This window comes from Ambystoma mexicanum, chromosome 8 (assembly GCF_040938575.1).
Source record: "Ambystoma mexicanum isolate Mex_15411 chromosome 8, UKY_AmexF1_1, whole genome shotgun sequence".
Lineage (NCBI taxonomy): Eukaryota > Metazoa > Chordata > Amphibia > Caudata > Ambystomatidae > Ambystoma > Ambystoma mexicanum.
Window position 1 is genome coordinate 592,371,662 of NC_090929.1, and position 15,324 is coordinate 592,386,985.

General features: G+C 44.8%; 1 protein-coding gene across 1 annotated transcript in view; it reads left to right on the plus strand.

The window, feature by feature from the left end:
- The window catches only part of LOC138473635 (claudin-16-like), a 195,295-nt gene that overhangs the window by 164,979 nt on the left and 14,992 nt on the right, over positions 1 to 15,324 (plus strand). The window lies entirely within an intron of this gene.

Consider the following 15,324-nt stretch of genomic DNA (forward strand, 5'->3'; position numbering starts at 1 on the left):
TCTAGGTACCTTTTGTCTTATTCTCCATCCACAAGTTTCACTTGCATTTGACCCCTCCCATTCTGCACAATCAGCTGACTTCCAGTTTTAAGGATTAAACTATCACATATGACCTTAGTAGTGGTGATGTATGAGTGACAAGGATGGCACTCAACTAGATAGACAAGAAACTCCCGCTATTTGTAAACGTTTCTAAAGTGCAACTACCAGGAACAGTCTAGGCAAGTGTGTTCAGAAAATCGATCATATTATCATTCACAATACACACAAATATGTTCCACAACTTTCAAATGCACAATTTCTTTTTTTCACCAACTGAAAACAAAGAAAAAATAGGGCAGATAAAAATCAAAGCATGTAAAATACTCATCCACCTCTAGCAGAATTTATAGCAAATATTCAAACAAAACTGCTAATACAGTCAGTCAACAAAACTTAACCAGCCAGCACAAAACAAACAGGGCCCCTGTTCCGAAAAATAATTAAAAAAATGTATAAAGAAGAATAAAACTGCTAATGAGCCTTCCACTATATCTACCAATGTTAAAGTAGCCACAGTAAAGCATTTCCAAAAATTAATTTTACAAAAAATGTTCCACCATTGAATACTTCACAATCTTATGAAAACAGCAGAAAAGTCACGCTCAACCCTCCAAAAATTACTTCAGAAGACTAATCCTGGAAGCTCTCAATTCTGCTCAAAAGAACGTTTTTATATTAATTTTAACCAGAATGAAACCACTAACAAAATGGATCAGTTAACAACATAAAGTACTTCTAAGCATGTGCAATGTCCACATAGATACTTTTGTGAACTTCTGTGATGGTCAATGGATTCACACAAGCTGCACAGAACCATATTTCAATGAAGAGGGTTATAAACAAGAACAGAAAAACCCAAATGCCATACATAGTAATGGCTGCGGGTATGAAATGCTAGAAAACACCATTATGGCACAAGAAACCCTTGTTGAAAAAACATCCCCAACAAGCTTGGAATCAACTGTTCCTTCAACCCAACCAATCCGTCCAGCCTACAATTGGCCATGCAACTCAATGTGTAAAATACAGAAACAATCCTTCAAATCCTTATGACAATTCCTCAATCACTTTGTGAATGTAAAAGACAAAACTAGAATAAAAATGTTAGAAACCATGGACTCAAGTCCAGTGCTCAACTACACTGGACTGTGAGGACATTCATTATTCTGCATTTCGGGACCTGCTGTCATGACCTGGGGGAGGTGGCGCGTCTGGAACCGTTGGGAAAGAGGTCTACCATTGATTGTTCCATCACGCACTTTGCCACGTCGCGTGCAGGTCTAGTTCTTTTTTTTTTGCTTCGCGTCCGACGCTGGTTGTTATCTACCGTCACTTCGGCTCTCGGACGCGTTGCAACGACCCTAGGTTTTTTTTCCTTTTGCTGTTGCTTTTCACTCCCGTGTACTTCCGAGCGGAGTTGTCCGCCTGCTTTTTTCCTTTGCCTAATTTTTCGCCATCTCTCCCTCCACCCTCGGGTCCTGCCTCTCTCTTTCGCCATCCCTCCCGCTTTCTTTTTTCCCTGTTCTTGTCTAGCCTTCGTTTACCCTGACTGCTTCTTTTCCCATTTCTACTTTCCTTCCTGCTTACCTGCTTGTGCTGTTCTGCTTGCCTGTGTACCAGATATCTTGCCTGCCCTCGGATTGCCTCTGTTCAACCCATTTTGCTGTACTGCTTACCTGTGCACCGGATATCTTTGCCTGTCCTCGGATTTGCCTCTGCTCAACCTTCTTGTGCTTCTTGATTAGCTGTGTAACAGAACCCTTTTCTGCTCTCGGACTGCTGAATCCTCACAAGTTTTGTACTTCGGGGTCTACCCGTGAGCCTAGGATTTACCTCCTTCCATCCTTGGAGACTTCATTGGGGTTTTTTGTGCCTCTGGCTTTTTCCCCATACCTGGCTACCACAGAGGATTGCCCACAGCCCACCTATACGGTGACACTGTGGTGTCCCTCCGTGGGCGCCCTTATCTACATAAAAAAAGGAGAGACCCGGGAATAAAGGGAGAAAGAAGCCAGAACCCAAGTGGAAAAGTAAAGGTGAGGAGGAAGGGGAGGGTGGAGAGACAGAGTCCTCTTTTGAAGAAGAGGATATAACAGACCATTGTGACACCTTCTTGCAAAAGCACCTTCTACCACATCAAAATGTTATCAACACACCATTCCACTTAGACAATTCAGTAACTTTAGAGAACATTAGCAAAAACCCAACAAAGACCAATCGTCTAATAAACACATACAAAAAAGAAATAGTAAAGTTTAAAAGCACATCTGTTGAAGTACCAAACCAAGTATGTGTGTGTTGTTGCAGGACTGTTTATAAAAAGAGCACAGCAATTGTAGATATGACTTTAAAAAAATAGAAGACAATGAGGAATCCCAATGGTTCCAATTAGCTCTATATATTATAATAGAAAACAAATACAAAATAAGTTACCCCACAATACTTTGCACATACTGCAATACAATGCTTGATAATAACCAAATGCCATCACATGCTGTCACTAATCACTTGGAAATATTCCACACTTCCAAAACCTCTCCAGCAGCTTAATTTGTATGGGAGCATTACAACCCAAACAGTACAACAATTTCAAGCTATAATACGCCTTCAACCCAAAACAGCCAAATTGCCTCCTTCTGAATTACTAAAAGGCATTTGTGGCAAAGTAGTTTATTTGCCATTAGATCTTATTGAAAATGTAGAAACTCTTGAAGCGCAACGGCCCATAGATCAATCTTTGATTATCCTAGTTAATAGTGTACCAATAAAAGACAAAAAATGTGGCAACAACTAGTAGACTTAAACAAAGTTAGAAAATCCCTAGAATCTCTGAAAGAAAACAATGACTACTACAAAAATATAAACATTGAACAGAACTTAAGGGAAACCACCCAAATAATTCTGGTATTCATCACCAACTGGCCAATCTGAACTTGTACATCCTATTACTGCATCCAATAGTTTAGCCCAATCCACAATTCACCGACTACACTCCAAAGACTTAGCATTTTCCTAGCAGTGACTAAAGAAATTGAACATGGTTTGGGGCATAAAAGTAAAACTTGTAGCTGATAATATATAAAACCTCAACGTCTTTATGTAAGTGTTGAAGCTGGTTCTGGAAAAACATTTTTTATTAAAATCATCAGCAAATTCCTACAAAAATTAACAAACAACCTTTCAGCTGTTGTAACAGCCCCCACAGGTTTAGCTGCCTAAAACATAGGAGGTGTTACTTTACACCAACTACTGCTCCTTCCAATAGAACACCAAAACAAATAAGAGTACTACAAACTATCAACAGAAGCTGCTACTGAAGTATGCAGAATTCTGGAACAAATGAAATTGCTCCCAATAGATGAGGTCAGCATGGTTTCCAACCTAATTTTGGCTGTAATTTACCTCAGATTACAAGAAGTCCTTAAACGGAATATGAAGAACTCTTTAGAGGAAACACGTTTTTTGAGATCTCCTACAATTAACACCAGTGAAAGGTGAACCTATTTTTGAAACCTTAGGACACAAACAGTGCTACAACACACTTGGCGGCATAGAAAACGTAAATCTCGGGCAACATTTTCAATAGAGAGAACTAACTCAAAACATGTGTCAGTCTGCAGACCTCACCTATGCTAACATTTTAAAAAGCATTAGGACTGGTCTTCTTTCCAAAGATGCACAATCTATCTTAAATAGTACACTCATCCATGAGCTATATGGGCATGACACATCTAATCCTTATGTCATGGAACAGTTACCACAAACAAATGTAAAATGTATGTCCTTAATGCCAACCCCAGAAAGCTGTTCGCAATTCAATGAGACAATGTTAAAAAAAGAAATGTAACCAATAGTGCATATTAGCTCCGCAGACAAACTGGAAGTAGACGGCATGACACTCCCTATGTGTCAACAAGCAACAGCACAACTAAATAGTTTGGACAAATGTATCTCCAACAGAGTTGGTTTGGAGAAAATGTTAATGTTGTGTTTAAACTGCAGAGTAATTCTGAAACGTAACCTTGACGTGGAGCAAGGTTTAGTCAATGCAACAATTTGTACTGTTGTTGGCTTCCAGTTGTATCCACATGACAACAACATCCAATTTGTCAACATCCACTTTGACTAACTTTCAGAAGTTAAAACGATAGGATTCTCAACAGCACGATTCCTTCTTTTCAAAGACATGTATGTATGCAGAGACGAATTCTCTCTGTCTCTTTCATATAGAGTCACTATTCACAAATTGCAAGGTCTAACCCTAGATAAGGCATTGATTGACATTGGCAGCACAGTTGTTAAAGAAGGCATGAGTTATGTAGCACTTTCATGTCTACTTACACTCGAAGGACCATTTCTAATACATTTTGATGCAAACAAAGTCAAGGCTGACATTACTTGCATGCTAGAGTACAACAGAATACATGCAGTCTACACACCCCATCTCAATATGCACCCTGTTCCTGAAAAAAGTAAATCGTTGAAAAGAAAATGAATGCAAACAGAACTTATAAGAGATCTCCCAACAATATCAGCAAAGAAATTAAAAACAACTGCTACTCCATTAAGTAGTACAACCACAAAACTATCTAGTGCAAATGCAAGTGCACACCCATCAGCAGATATAAAGAGAAATATTTCTTCTAAAAAACAAGTGGATGTCCAGCAAATGACACAGATACATAACTCTCCAGTACATTTAAATTTTCCAAAACAACTGGTTTAAATTGCTATGCAAATGTAGCAATCAATCTTATTTTCCAATTGCCACCAATTCTTCAAAACATTTATTTGAACGGCTCAGACCAGTTGTGCTTCCACATACTTGTCCTTAATAGAAATGCCACAAATAATCCTGACAACACTTACAGTGTCTCAGTAATAAGGCAATAATTGGACTACTGTGTCTCAGGAATAAGGCAATAATTGGACTACTGTGCAGGAATGGTAACATTCATCACTAACACACAGGAAGATCCACAAGAATGTTTAATCTACTTTCTGCAAGTACTGAAAACCAACAACATACCAATAAATGAAATCTTCTATATTTCATACATGTGGAAACATACATGCACTCTCTGCAACCATCCTTAATGAACCATTTGTGTATGTATCTATGAGAATCCATTCCGTTTCATCAGCTGGTGAAAAATGCAAATCATGCCATAATATGCTCTGTTTTAATTCAGACAATCGTTCCACCTAACACATAAACGCACATATCCAATGTGTAATACTAATGCTTTTACGGCACAACGCAGATGGTACAAGATAACAACTGAAAGCTAACTAGCTTCACACACGGGCAAGTATCTCTTGGCAAGGAAACCTTCATAACAGTGGGCTTATCCACCACGATGGTGCCACAACCACTTCAGGTCACTATACTGCTTACATTAAAAAAAGATATGGTCGGTTTGAATGCAACACCACTTCCATTACCCTAAAACGGAGATCACCAGCAAATCTAACAAATGCCTTCTTAATATTCTCTAAACCTAAATGTATTCACTGAGCTGTGAAACTATCAACAGTTATTTGTGCACTTTAGACATTAACTTAAGTAGTACATTTTTGTTAATGCTCTATAGATTTTTTCCAATGAACCAATGATTATGGAAACAGAAACAACAACTATGCAAAACACACAGTAATGTTGTTTCAACCATAGTAATTACAATGTACTGATTATGAGGGTTTACAAAGTTTAGTCACTGACCTGTTGAACTATCAACAGTTAGAATACACCAACTGGTATCTAACAGTAGCCATGCTACTTCAATGCTACTTTTGAATAGAAACATTGTTAGAATACACCAACAGGAATAGAACTGCTTCAAAAAATACCCTTCAGAATTATAAAACGATCAACAGTTAGAATACACCAATTGGTATCTAACTGCATCCATAGTACTGCAATATTACTTTTGAATAGCAAAATAGTTAGAATACACCACCAGGTATCTAACTGCTTCAAAAAATACCCTTCAGAACTATAAAACCACCAACAGTTTGAATACGCCAACTGGTATCTAACTACATCCATAGTACTGCAATGCTATGTTTGAAATAGAAAACAGTTTCAATACACCAACAGATATCTAAGTACTTCAAACATTCCTTTAAAAAAAGAGTCCACCAGCACTTTCGAGGAGAAAAACACTTACAATACACCAACAGGTATCTAACTACTTAAAAAATACACTTCATTTCACTTCATTGCAAATACACCATTACAATTATTGCTACTAAAATACTGCTTGCAACAACAAATACACTTATTTGTACACCTTAAACATTCCCTTAAGTACTGCACACTTCAAACAAACACACTGTGACACGTAATGTCAAATAAATGTAGTAGGTTTTTTGAAATCCTGTAGGGATTTTCTTTCCCAATGACCCAATGATTATGCAAACAAAAACAGCAACTGTGCAAAATTCACAGTAATGTTGTTTCAAACATAGTACCTAGAATGTACAGATTAGGAGGGTCTTACAAGTACATGACTATGTGAGATTGTATGCAATATGACATTGTAAACTATCCTACCTAACATATTATGCTGTTTTTTTTTGACAGAAAAAGAAGCAAAGATTTTTCCTGCATTACCATGTACAACAACTCAACCTGTATGTCCAATGGTACATCAATCATTGCACTTTAATTGTATTGTGTCACCATGTTACAAATACTGTACACTGTCCACACACTATGTATAATTACTATACACATATTATTATAATGGTTGTTTCCAATGGATGCATTTAATTTCTGTACACATATTGGGCCTCATTACGACCCTGGCGGTAAGGGGTTAACGCCAGCGTTAGCTGCGCCGACCCCTTACCGCCAATTACGAGGTCCCCTAGCGCCATGGTGCTTTTAACACCTGCTTTTAGCAGGTGTTAAAATCCATGGCGCTAAGGGACCATGGAGTTAATTACGCCACCGTAATTTACGGTGGCGTAATTAACGCCTTCCCCACTCCCATTATGCCCTATGGGGCAAAAATGGGAATGGGGAAGGGTAAATGGGGATTGGGGACTTACCGCCCCGCCTAGGTCGGAATGGGGCGGTAAGTCCGCCAACCACCATGGCGTAAACGTAGTTTACGCCATGGTGGTAAAGTCACGGCCCAGGCGGTAACTTACCGCCTGGGTCGTAATGAGGCCCATTATTACAATGGTTGTGGCCAGTGGCCAGATTCTTGGGTGCATGGCCGTATTATACTGTGGTGGTTGTGGCCAGTGTGTAGATTCTAGAATCTAGGCACTGGCCACAGCCACTACAGCATAATACAGCCATGCACCCAGGAATATGGCCACAACCACCACACCACAACTTGCCCTGAACTTCCCAATTCAAATGACATATGCAGACATCGAAATGGACTGTCAACCCTATTTTTCACCTATGCAAATATCCCCATAGCATCTACATTCCACTCCCATACCCTGGTCTAGCTCGCTTGCAGTCAGCAAATAACCCCAAATGTGTTTCTCAAGCTGTCCACCCAAGCCTTCTTTCAGTCACCAAATAAACTAAGCTGTCCACCCAAACCCTCTTTGAGTCACCAAATAACCCCAAATGTGTTTCCCAAGCTGCCAGCCCAAGAGTCTGTCAGCCTACATTGGCTGATCATCAGACAAAGAATACAATTTAAGGTCCTAGTCATAATTTTCAAATGACTTCAGGATGAAGCAGCATCTTATCTGAAAACTAGATTAAAGAAGAAGCCTACTGGATGCTCCTTGCGCTCTAATGACTCGACTCACTTGAATCAACCTCGCATAATCTTGAAGAAATTTGGTGGAGCCAGCTTCAATTTCTGGGCTCCTGTCCTATGCAATACTCTCCCCAAACGTCTGGCTGATAGCGACTCAACTATTATTTTCAAGAAACATATGAAAACCCCTCTCTACGATGCCAAACGTGGTTGAACGATAAGCTAACACCCTAACTCTTCGTTTGCTTTGGCTTTCAGCATGTTTCCCGGTATTTCCTCAATTTTCTTCTCGTGTCTCTCTGTTTCTCTTTCTAAGCGCCCTGAGGCCTATGGGTTAGTGGTGCTACTGAAAAATGCAGATAGATAGCATGGCCCTTGCTGTGATGCCACTGTCCCTGGCTGCAGGACTGCAACCCTCCCTTGCACATCTGTCCCAGGACCAGAAACCAATACATGGGAGCGTGGCCATGCACCCGTAACCACCACAGACGGCCATGACACCACTTACTGGCCTTGTGAAGGCACCTGACCCCCTGCAGACTAACAGGCCCCAACTGCTCCAACAATTGGTGGACTCACCTCCGCCAGCATTGAGGACCGCCCATCTGGCTTAGCATCAGAGCTACTGGAGTCAAAAGAGTCAGAATTCTATGCAGCAAGGCTCAGGATGGTCTGTAGCACCTGTGGATTCACACGGCCTGCCATGCCTTGTACTCCACTGGTGGTCTGAACCTCCACAGACTCTTCTTCCTCTTCCTCCTCCTCCTCCTCCTCCTCTGCATCTGGTGCCTCCTCAACTGCATATCCACAGAAAAAGACATGATGATTCATGTGCAACGAGTCTACAGTAAACATATGTATCACATTGCTGTCATGCAACAAAATGCAGGGCATGTCACCATGAGAGAAACAGCATCCACACACAATATACAAGAAGCTAACTGATCATGGTATATGCAGACTGGTGTATAGGGACGAGCCCCCCTCCACCCCTCAAACTGACTGTATAGGAGATAGACCCCACCCCCCTAACTTGTCGGGTTGATTAATGATTCTAATATTGCAAAAATCAGAAATGTAGTGCCTTTCAGAAAAGCTATTTCTAAAATCTATTTTGTGGGGTCAGAATGTCATGCATAGTAGAGAATATGTTAAGTAGTGCATGCTTATTATAGGTTACTAAAAATCTAGATTCAAATCGGAGCATGTACCAAGTTCTAATGAAGAATAGGTTGATCCACCATTTTGTGATAAGCCAGGCATGGTCAGGCAATTTCTAAAATGGTGGATTTCTGCTAGTCATGATGAGGTCAGTGGATAACTTTTGTCATAGAAGTTCATGAAGAGTCTACTGGTGTAGAATGAGTCAGATGAGACCTGTTCAAACTGGTTCTGAGTGGCAGGCAGGCCAACTAATCACAAACAGGAAAAAGGTTGTACATTAATCATTGCATTACCTCACCTTTCTAGGGTGTATATAAGGGGCTGAGAGCTCAGGGAAATTGGGAGTTGCAGATTTGTCTTGAGTATGCTGTATGCTGTGTCCTGCCCTGCTGAAAAGAATAAACAGATGCCTTTGAAATCCAGTTTGAGTGTCTTGATGTGCTTCCACCTCCCTTTCCTGATACCGGGGTTGCAAGCCCAAGAGAGGGTGCCAGGACCCTCTATTCACTGGCAACAACATTCCCTGCTCAGGGCCATGCCGCCAGTGGACACATTGCCAACACACTGGGTTGCTAGCAAGCACACTATGGCACAGCTAACTGTTGACTAATACCAATGAAATGGGCATGGTCATGTGGCTCTGTGATGTGCAAATGCAAGACATATCAACAGAAGGCACACATATTCACATCCAAGTCCACATCCATCACTTGCCACACCAGAGTTGACTTTGCACAGGCACTGTACACAATGGGAACATGCCATAAGTGTGGAAAAAAGGAAACAGTCCCAGTTGATGTATGACTGTAAGAGTAGCACCTAGCCAAGGTATGTGATGTGGAGAGATTAAGTAAATGGAGTTGGAGATAGGCACAAGGTATAGTGACCCACAAGAGGGACAGGGGCATTGACCCATGGAGTGTGTGCTGAGTGTGGGAGGGTAACAGGGATCAGGCCTTACAATTATTTGACTCAGGAGTCATTGCCATAATGGCAGCGGGGATGTGCACAGTCTAGACATATGCACACTCACTCATAGCACGCCGCAAGGCATGTTGGTTGTCATCTTGGATGTTCTATGTAGCATGGAAGCACCTACGTACATGTGTGATTAGATAATCTATACCCTGCAGTGCATGAAGTGCAACTCATTTCTCAGAAACAAGCACATGTCTAGCAGATCAGAGTCACTGATATCAAGGATGCAACTAACAAGAGGGCACGTTGTGGTATCATGTTGCAGATGTTGGGTGGGTATGCTAGTGTGGGGTGAGTACTGTCACACGGCCATGTTCAACTGATGTACAACCCATGGGTTGTATCCACTCTTGAGTACACTGGACAGGAGTCAGTACACCACGACATGGTTCACCCAGGGCAGTCATTCAAATGCATCCTGATGCACACCACAATCATACATCTTGGTGATGGTTCACTACACGTACTCAGGATGCACAATCTTGGTCACTCACCAGATGTGCCCTTGTAATTTGGCAGGCCTCCCACACCATGCACCTGCTCCATTAGAATTAATTGGCTCATAGTCTCTTCATGCTTGGTCAGCTCTTCCTCCTCTGGTGATCCGTGCCAATTGCCATAGCAGAGGTGAGTTTGGCACCCAGCTTGGACTTAGTGCGAAGGATGAGGTCAATCCAGCAGTTCACTACCTGAGCAGCAGTGCACTTCTCAAACCCTAAGGCGTTGATCTCATCCGTGACATGCTCCCAGTGCACCATACGATGAGCAGGTGGATGTGTGCTCCCTGGTTGGAGGCACATGTCATGGTGGTGCATGGTCACATAGTCAATGAGGATCTGGAGTTCATCATCATGGAAGTTCCTCTTCCTCAACGTGCCAGTGTCCTGTGCCATGCCATGGGGTTGAGCCTGTTCCTGTTATGCAGGCTTTGCCTTTGTGCCACGTGGTGTTGCTGTTGGCCCTATGTGGCTGGGACCACTCAAAGCTCCAGATGCCGAACCACTAGTTGCCTGGGGCATGATATGATATGGCATTTATAACGTGCCTATACACAAGTGTTTCAAGGCGCAACGAGGAAAGGGAGGGGGACCAAGGGAGGAGAGACACCGATCTTATTAGGCCAGGTGTCATTCAAATCGCGTGAGTGCAGGGAAGGAGGGAGAGGGAAAGTGCGTGGGGGAGGGGAGAGGGGAAAGTGCAGTACACGGATAGTAGAATAAATAAGATAATAAAACGGCCAACTGGTGGCAAGTGCAGGGTAAGTGCAGACATAAGGGCTGGTAGGGGGACTGTAGGGATGCAGAAAAACAGTCCCAGGGGTTGCCCGGGAGGCAGTGCAGGTGTGCATCTGGTTGGGCCTCGGCCCGAGATCAGAAAGGGTGGCCAAGTAACCAGTGCAGTTTCAGCCAGGAATTCAGCAGGGCAGAGAGGGAGAGAAAGCGGAAGCAAAGAGTAAGGTTTTGAGGTGCTTCCGGAACCGGAGATGGTTCTCCTCAATTTTCAAAGAGGCAGGGAGGCCCCTTCTGAAGAGAGAGATCTACCACCAACTCGTTGCTTGGAGAAGCGACTGACCCTGAGGCAGTTGGAGGCAGATGAGCGAAGAGCTTGAGAAGGAAGATGTTTGGGAAGAGAGAGCTGAAGGTAATGCGGCCCCAGAAGGCCTTGTGGACAATGCAGAGGGTTTTGAACTTAATCCTTGCAGCCACTGGGAGCCAGTGCAGAGATTTCAGTCCTGCAGAGATACGATCCCTGGGCTTGAGGCCAAGGATAATTCTCGCAGTCCTGTTCTGGATAAGTTCAAGAGGGCGGAGAGTAGAGGCAGGCAGATTAAGATAGACACTGTTACAATAGTCCAGCCTAGAGAGAACCAGGGCTCTGGAGATGGTGAGCTTCTGGGGGAAGGAGAGGAAAGGAATTACCCCTGGGGCTGGGTTAGCTGCTTCAGCTGCACGTCCCACAACCTTTAGGGGCTAGGACAGCTGCTTCAGCTGCACGTCCCTTACCCTTCGGGGCTGGGACAGCTGCTTCCCCAGGATGTCCCTGGACCCTTGGACCTAGGACAGCTACTTCCGCAGGAAGTCCTTGGACCCCTGTGTTTGGGACAGCTGCTTCTGTAGGAGGTCCCTGACCCCGACCACCTTTGCCCCCTTTCCCTCTTAGGGCCTTTCCACTCATGTTCCAGGTGTAAGTGAACCATGGAAGGCACACCAAGCAATTGTCTTGGGCAATTAGAGTGAAGGGGCAGTGTATGTGATGGAAGACATACTTCTGTGGTCCAGCAAGGCTCAAAAGTACCCCATGTATCAAAAATGCAGGATACGTAACGCACAGGTACCCAAAAAATGAAATAATGCATATGTGAGACCAGGAAAGCTTCCGTAAAAAGAAAAAGCTGTACGTGATACGCAGTGGCTCCAAGCAATACAAAAAAAGCATATGTGAACCCCAGAAAGCTACACTAAAGGTAAGAATTGAGGTACACGATACTCAGGGGCACCCAGAGTACGAAGAATAGATACGCGATTCACCGTTAGCCTCGAAAAATACAAAAGTAGATGCGCTGAGGCAAATCCCCCACCAAAATAAGAAGTTTATATTGTCCCTGAAGTGAACAGATTGCGTGGCACCCCAAAGTTCGCCGTACTTCACTCATCCACGCACGGTCGGAGTTGCTTCTACACGTACGTATGTATCCCCGATGTACAGCCATCATTCATGATGATATGCAGGCTACACATAGTCTGCTTGCACAACAGCACAGTGAGGTATGTTGCCTCATCAAATGGCTTGCAACATGCCTGCTCTGTGTTGTGCTCCATGGGCTGTTCACTGCTGCAACCCCCTCCTCGTCTTTCTCCTCTGTGCACCAGTCATCCTCCAGTGTGCCTTCCGGCGAAGATTACACCAGGGCCCCCTGTGCACCAATCCCACCCAAATTGCCCAGTCTGATGGAGCCAACATCCCTCCCTGAGTTGGGAGTCCAAGGTCAATCAGCTAAGGTGGTCACCATGCCTACCCAGGCACCAACAGGGTCACCAGCAATGGAGAGACAGCAGGCACCCAGAAGCAGTGCACAGGCCGTACACCCCAGGGTAGCATCATCAGCTCATAGGGCATAGGGTGTACACACATAGCAGGCACGGGGCATTGTGGCAGCCGGTGGCAACAAGGAGGAGACAACATTATTCAGGGCAGAACATTCAAAGGGGGCAGGTGTGCTGTGTGAGGCAGGAGGCACACGTGGCCCTGAGGGACAGTATGTCTTGCGTGTTCCAAGGATATGGGCAGCAGATTGGAGCAGTGAGACAGTGTGCTCGGGAAGCGAGGATTGTGTTGGCCAGAGGTGAGATTGCACTGCATCGGGCGAGGAGGCGTCTGCCATCCTGGAGGACATTTGCAGGGAGGCTGAGGTGGTAGAGACACAGATGCTTGAGACCCTGCAAGCCCTACAGGCAAGAACGGAAGCCCTCATGAGTAGTGAGGACGTGGCGCTGGACTCAGCCCTGGTGGAAAGGCTAAGTGAGATTGTCGAGGAGAAGTTGGGCTAGCCCGCTGCCTGTGTACATAATTCCTTAGTTAGGTTTCCTTTCTGTATTATTTTCCCCAGACTTTCCTCGTTTTTATTGTACATTGTTGTTTAGGCATTAGATCATGATTTTTGTACATCTTTACCATGGACTACTTTTTGCTTAATTCGAAGTTTATTTTTGTGCATATTTCTTTGAAATCCATCGTTCAATTTGTTACATTCCATGCTTCGTGGAGTTCATTTGTGTGTCAGCCTCTTTTCAACTTCTATTTTCAGCCAGTGCTTCTCTCCATTGCAAGTCATGTGTCTTGTGGCGTGCATGCTTGTGTATTATTTTTGCTGGGATGGTTGAGGATGGCTGGATGCATATGTGTTTGGCATGAGGTGGTGGGACCATCAGACAACTGGGTCTGCACTGTATTTTTATATTAGCTTTTACCTGTGCTGCATCACAGTGTGTTTGGCATCAGTGTGGTTGGGTTGGAGGGAGGTGGGCTCACTGTGGGAGTGTTCAAGGTCACGTTCATAGCACATTTGTTTGTCATTGCTATGTAAAATATATGTCGTGCAGACACCTTCGTCAGCATGTGCAGTCACACAATACCTTCTCTCATGTGTTGCTCAGCCTCTACCACTGGAATGCAGTAGTGGCCCATATTTGCTCTTCCAGAGTGGCAGCACAATCTCCAGTCTCTGAGTCATGCTCTCTCTGACTGCCCTGTCATCACCCATGCATGGCCCTGTAATATGATTGTGCCCTGACAGGTATTTTGCCACCCAGCTCACTCATGCTCAGGCTGTGACCTGCCTGGCCATTGTTTGTGGATCTTGCAACAAGTTTTTGTAGGTTTGCTTCTGTCGTGGGCACACATTCTTCACTGTGCTTTGATGCCTTGGCAATGTGCCATGGGCAACACGCACATGTTTTTGCATTCACTTGTCGCATGTGTATGGTGGGGGATGATTAAGATCTGGAAGGGTCTTTGAGCAGATGCTCCACTCATGGATGGACTTCAGTGATTCCAGTTGTTTGGATTTGCAGACTACATGTTGGTGTTGAAATTCATGGTGCAGTCAGACTACAGAAGTTCAAGAGCGCAGCACACATGAATTGAACTGGTACTATGTCAGACCATCAGGGTGCTGCCTGTGGGAGTTTGAAGTCTGGAGGGGGTTGCCTGTGAGGGGTGTCCAGTCTGGAGGGGGCTGCCTGTGGGGGGTTTCCATTCTGGAGGGGGATGCCTGTGGGGGGTGTCCAGTCTGCAGTGGGCTGCCTGTGGGGGTGTCCAGTTTGGAGGGGGCTCCCTGAGGGGAGTGTCCAGTCTGGAGGGGGCTGCCTGTGGGGGGGTGTCCTGACTGGAGGGGACTGCCTGTGCAGATTGCCACAGATGAGGGGGGCTGGAGGGTGGTGTCCAGCCTGGAGGGGGCTGCCTGTGGGGGGTGTCCAGTCTGGAGGGGGCTGCCGTGGGTGGTGTCACAGGTGAGGAGGGCTGTGGGGTGGTGTCCAGTCTGGAGGGGGATGCCTGTGGGGGGTGTCCAGTCTGGAGGGGGCTGCCTGTTGGTGGTGTCCAGTCTGGAGGCGCTGCCTGTGGGTGATGTCCAGTCTGGAGGGGGCTGCCTGTGGGAGGTGTCACAGGTGAGTCGGGTTGGGGAGTGGTGGCCAGCCTGGAGAGGGCTACCTGTGGGTGGTGTCACTGGTTAGGGGTCCTGGGGGGTGGTGTCCAGTCTGGAGGAGGCTGCCTGTGGGGGGTGAGGTTTGGTGGGGGCTGCCTGTGGAGGGTGTCACAGGTGAGGAGGTCTTAGGGGTGGTGTCCAGTCTGAAGGGGGCTGCCTGGAAGGATGTCACAGATGAAGAGGGATGGGTGGTGGTGTCCAGCC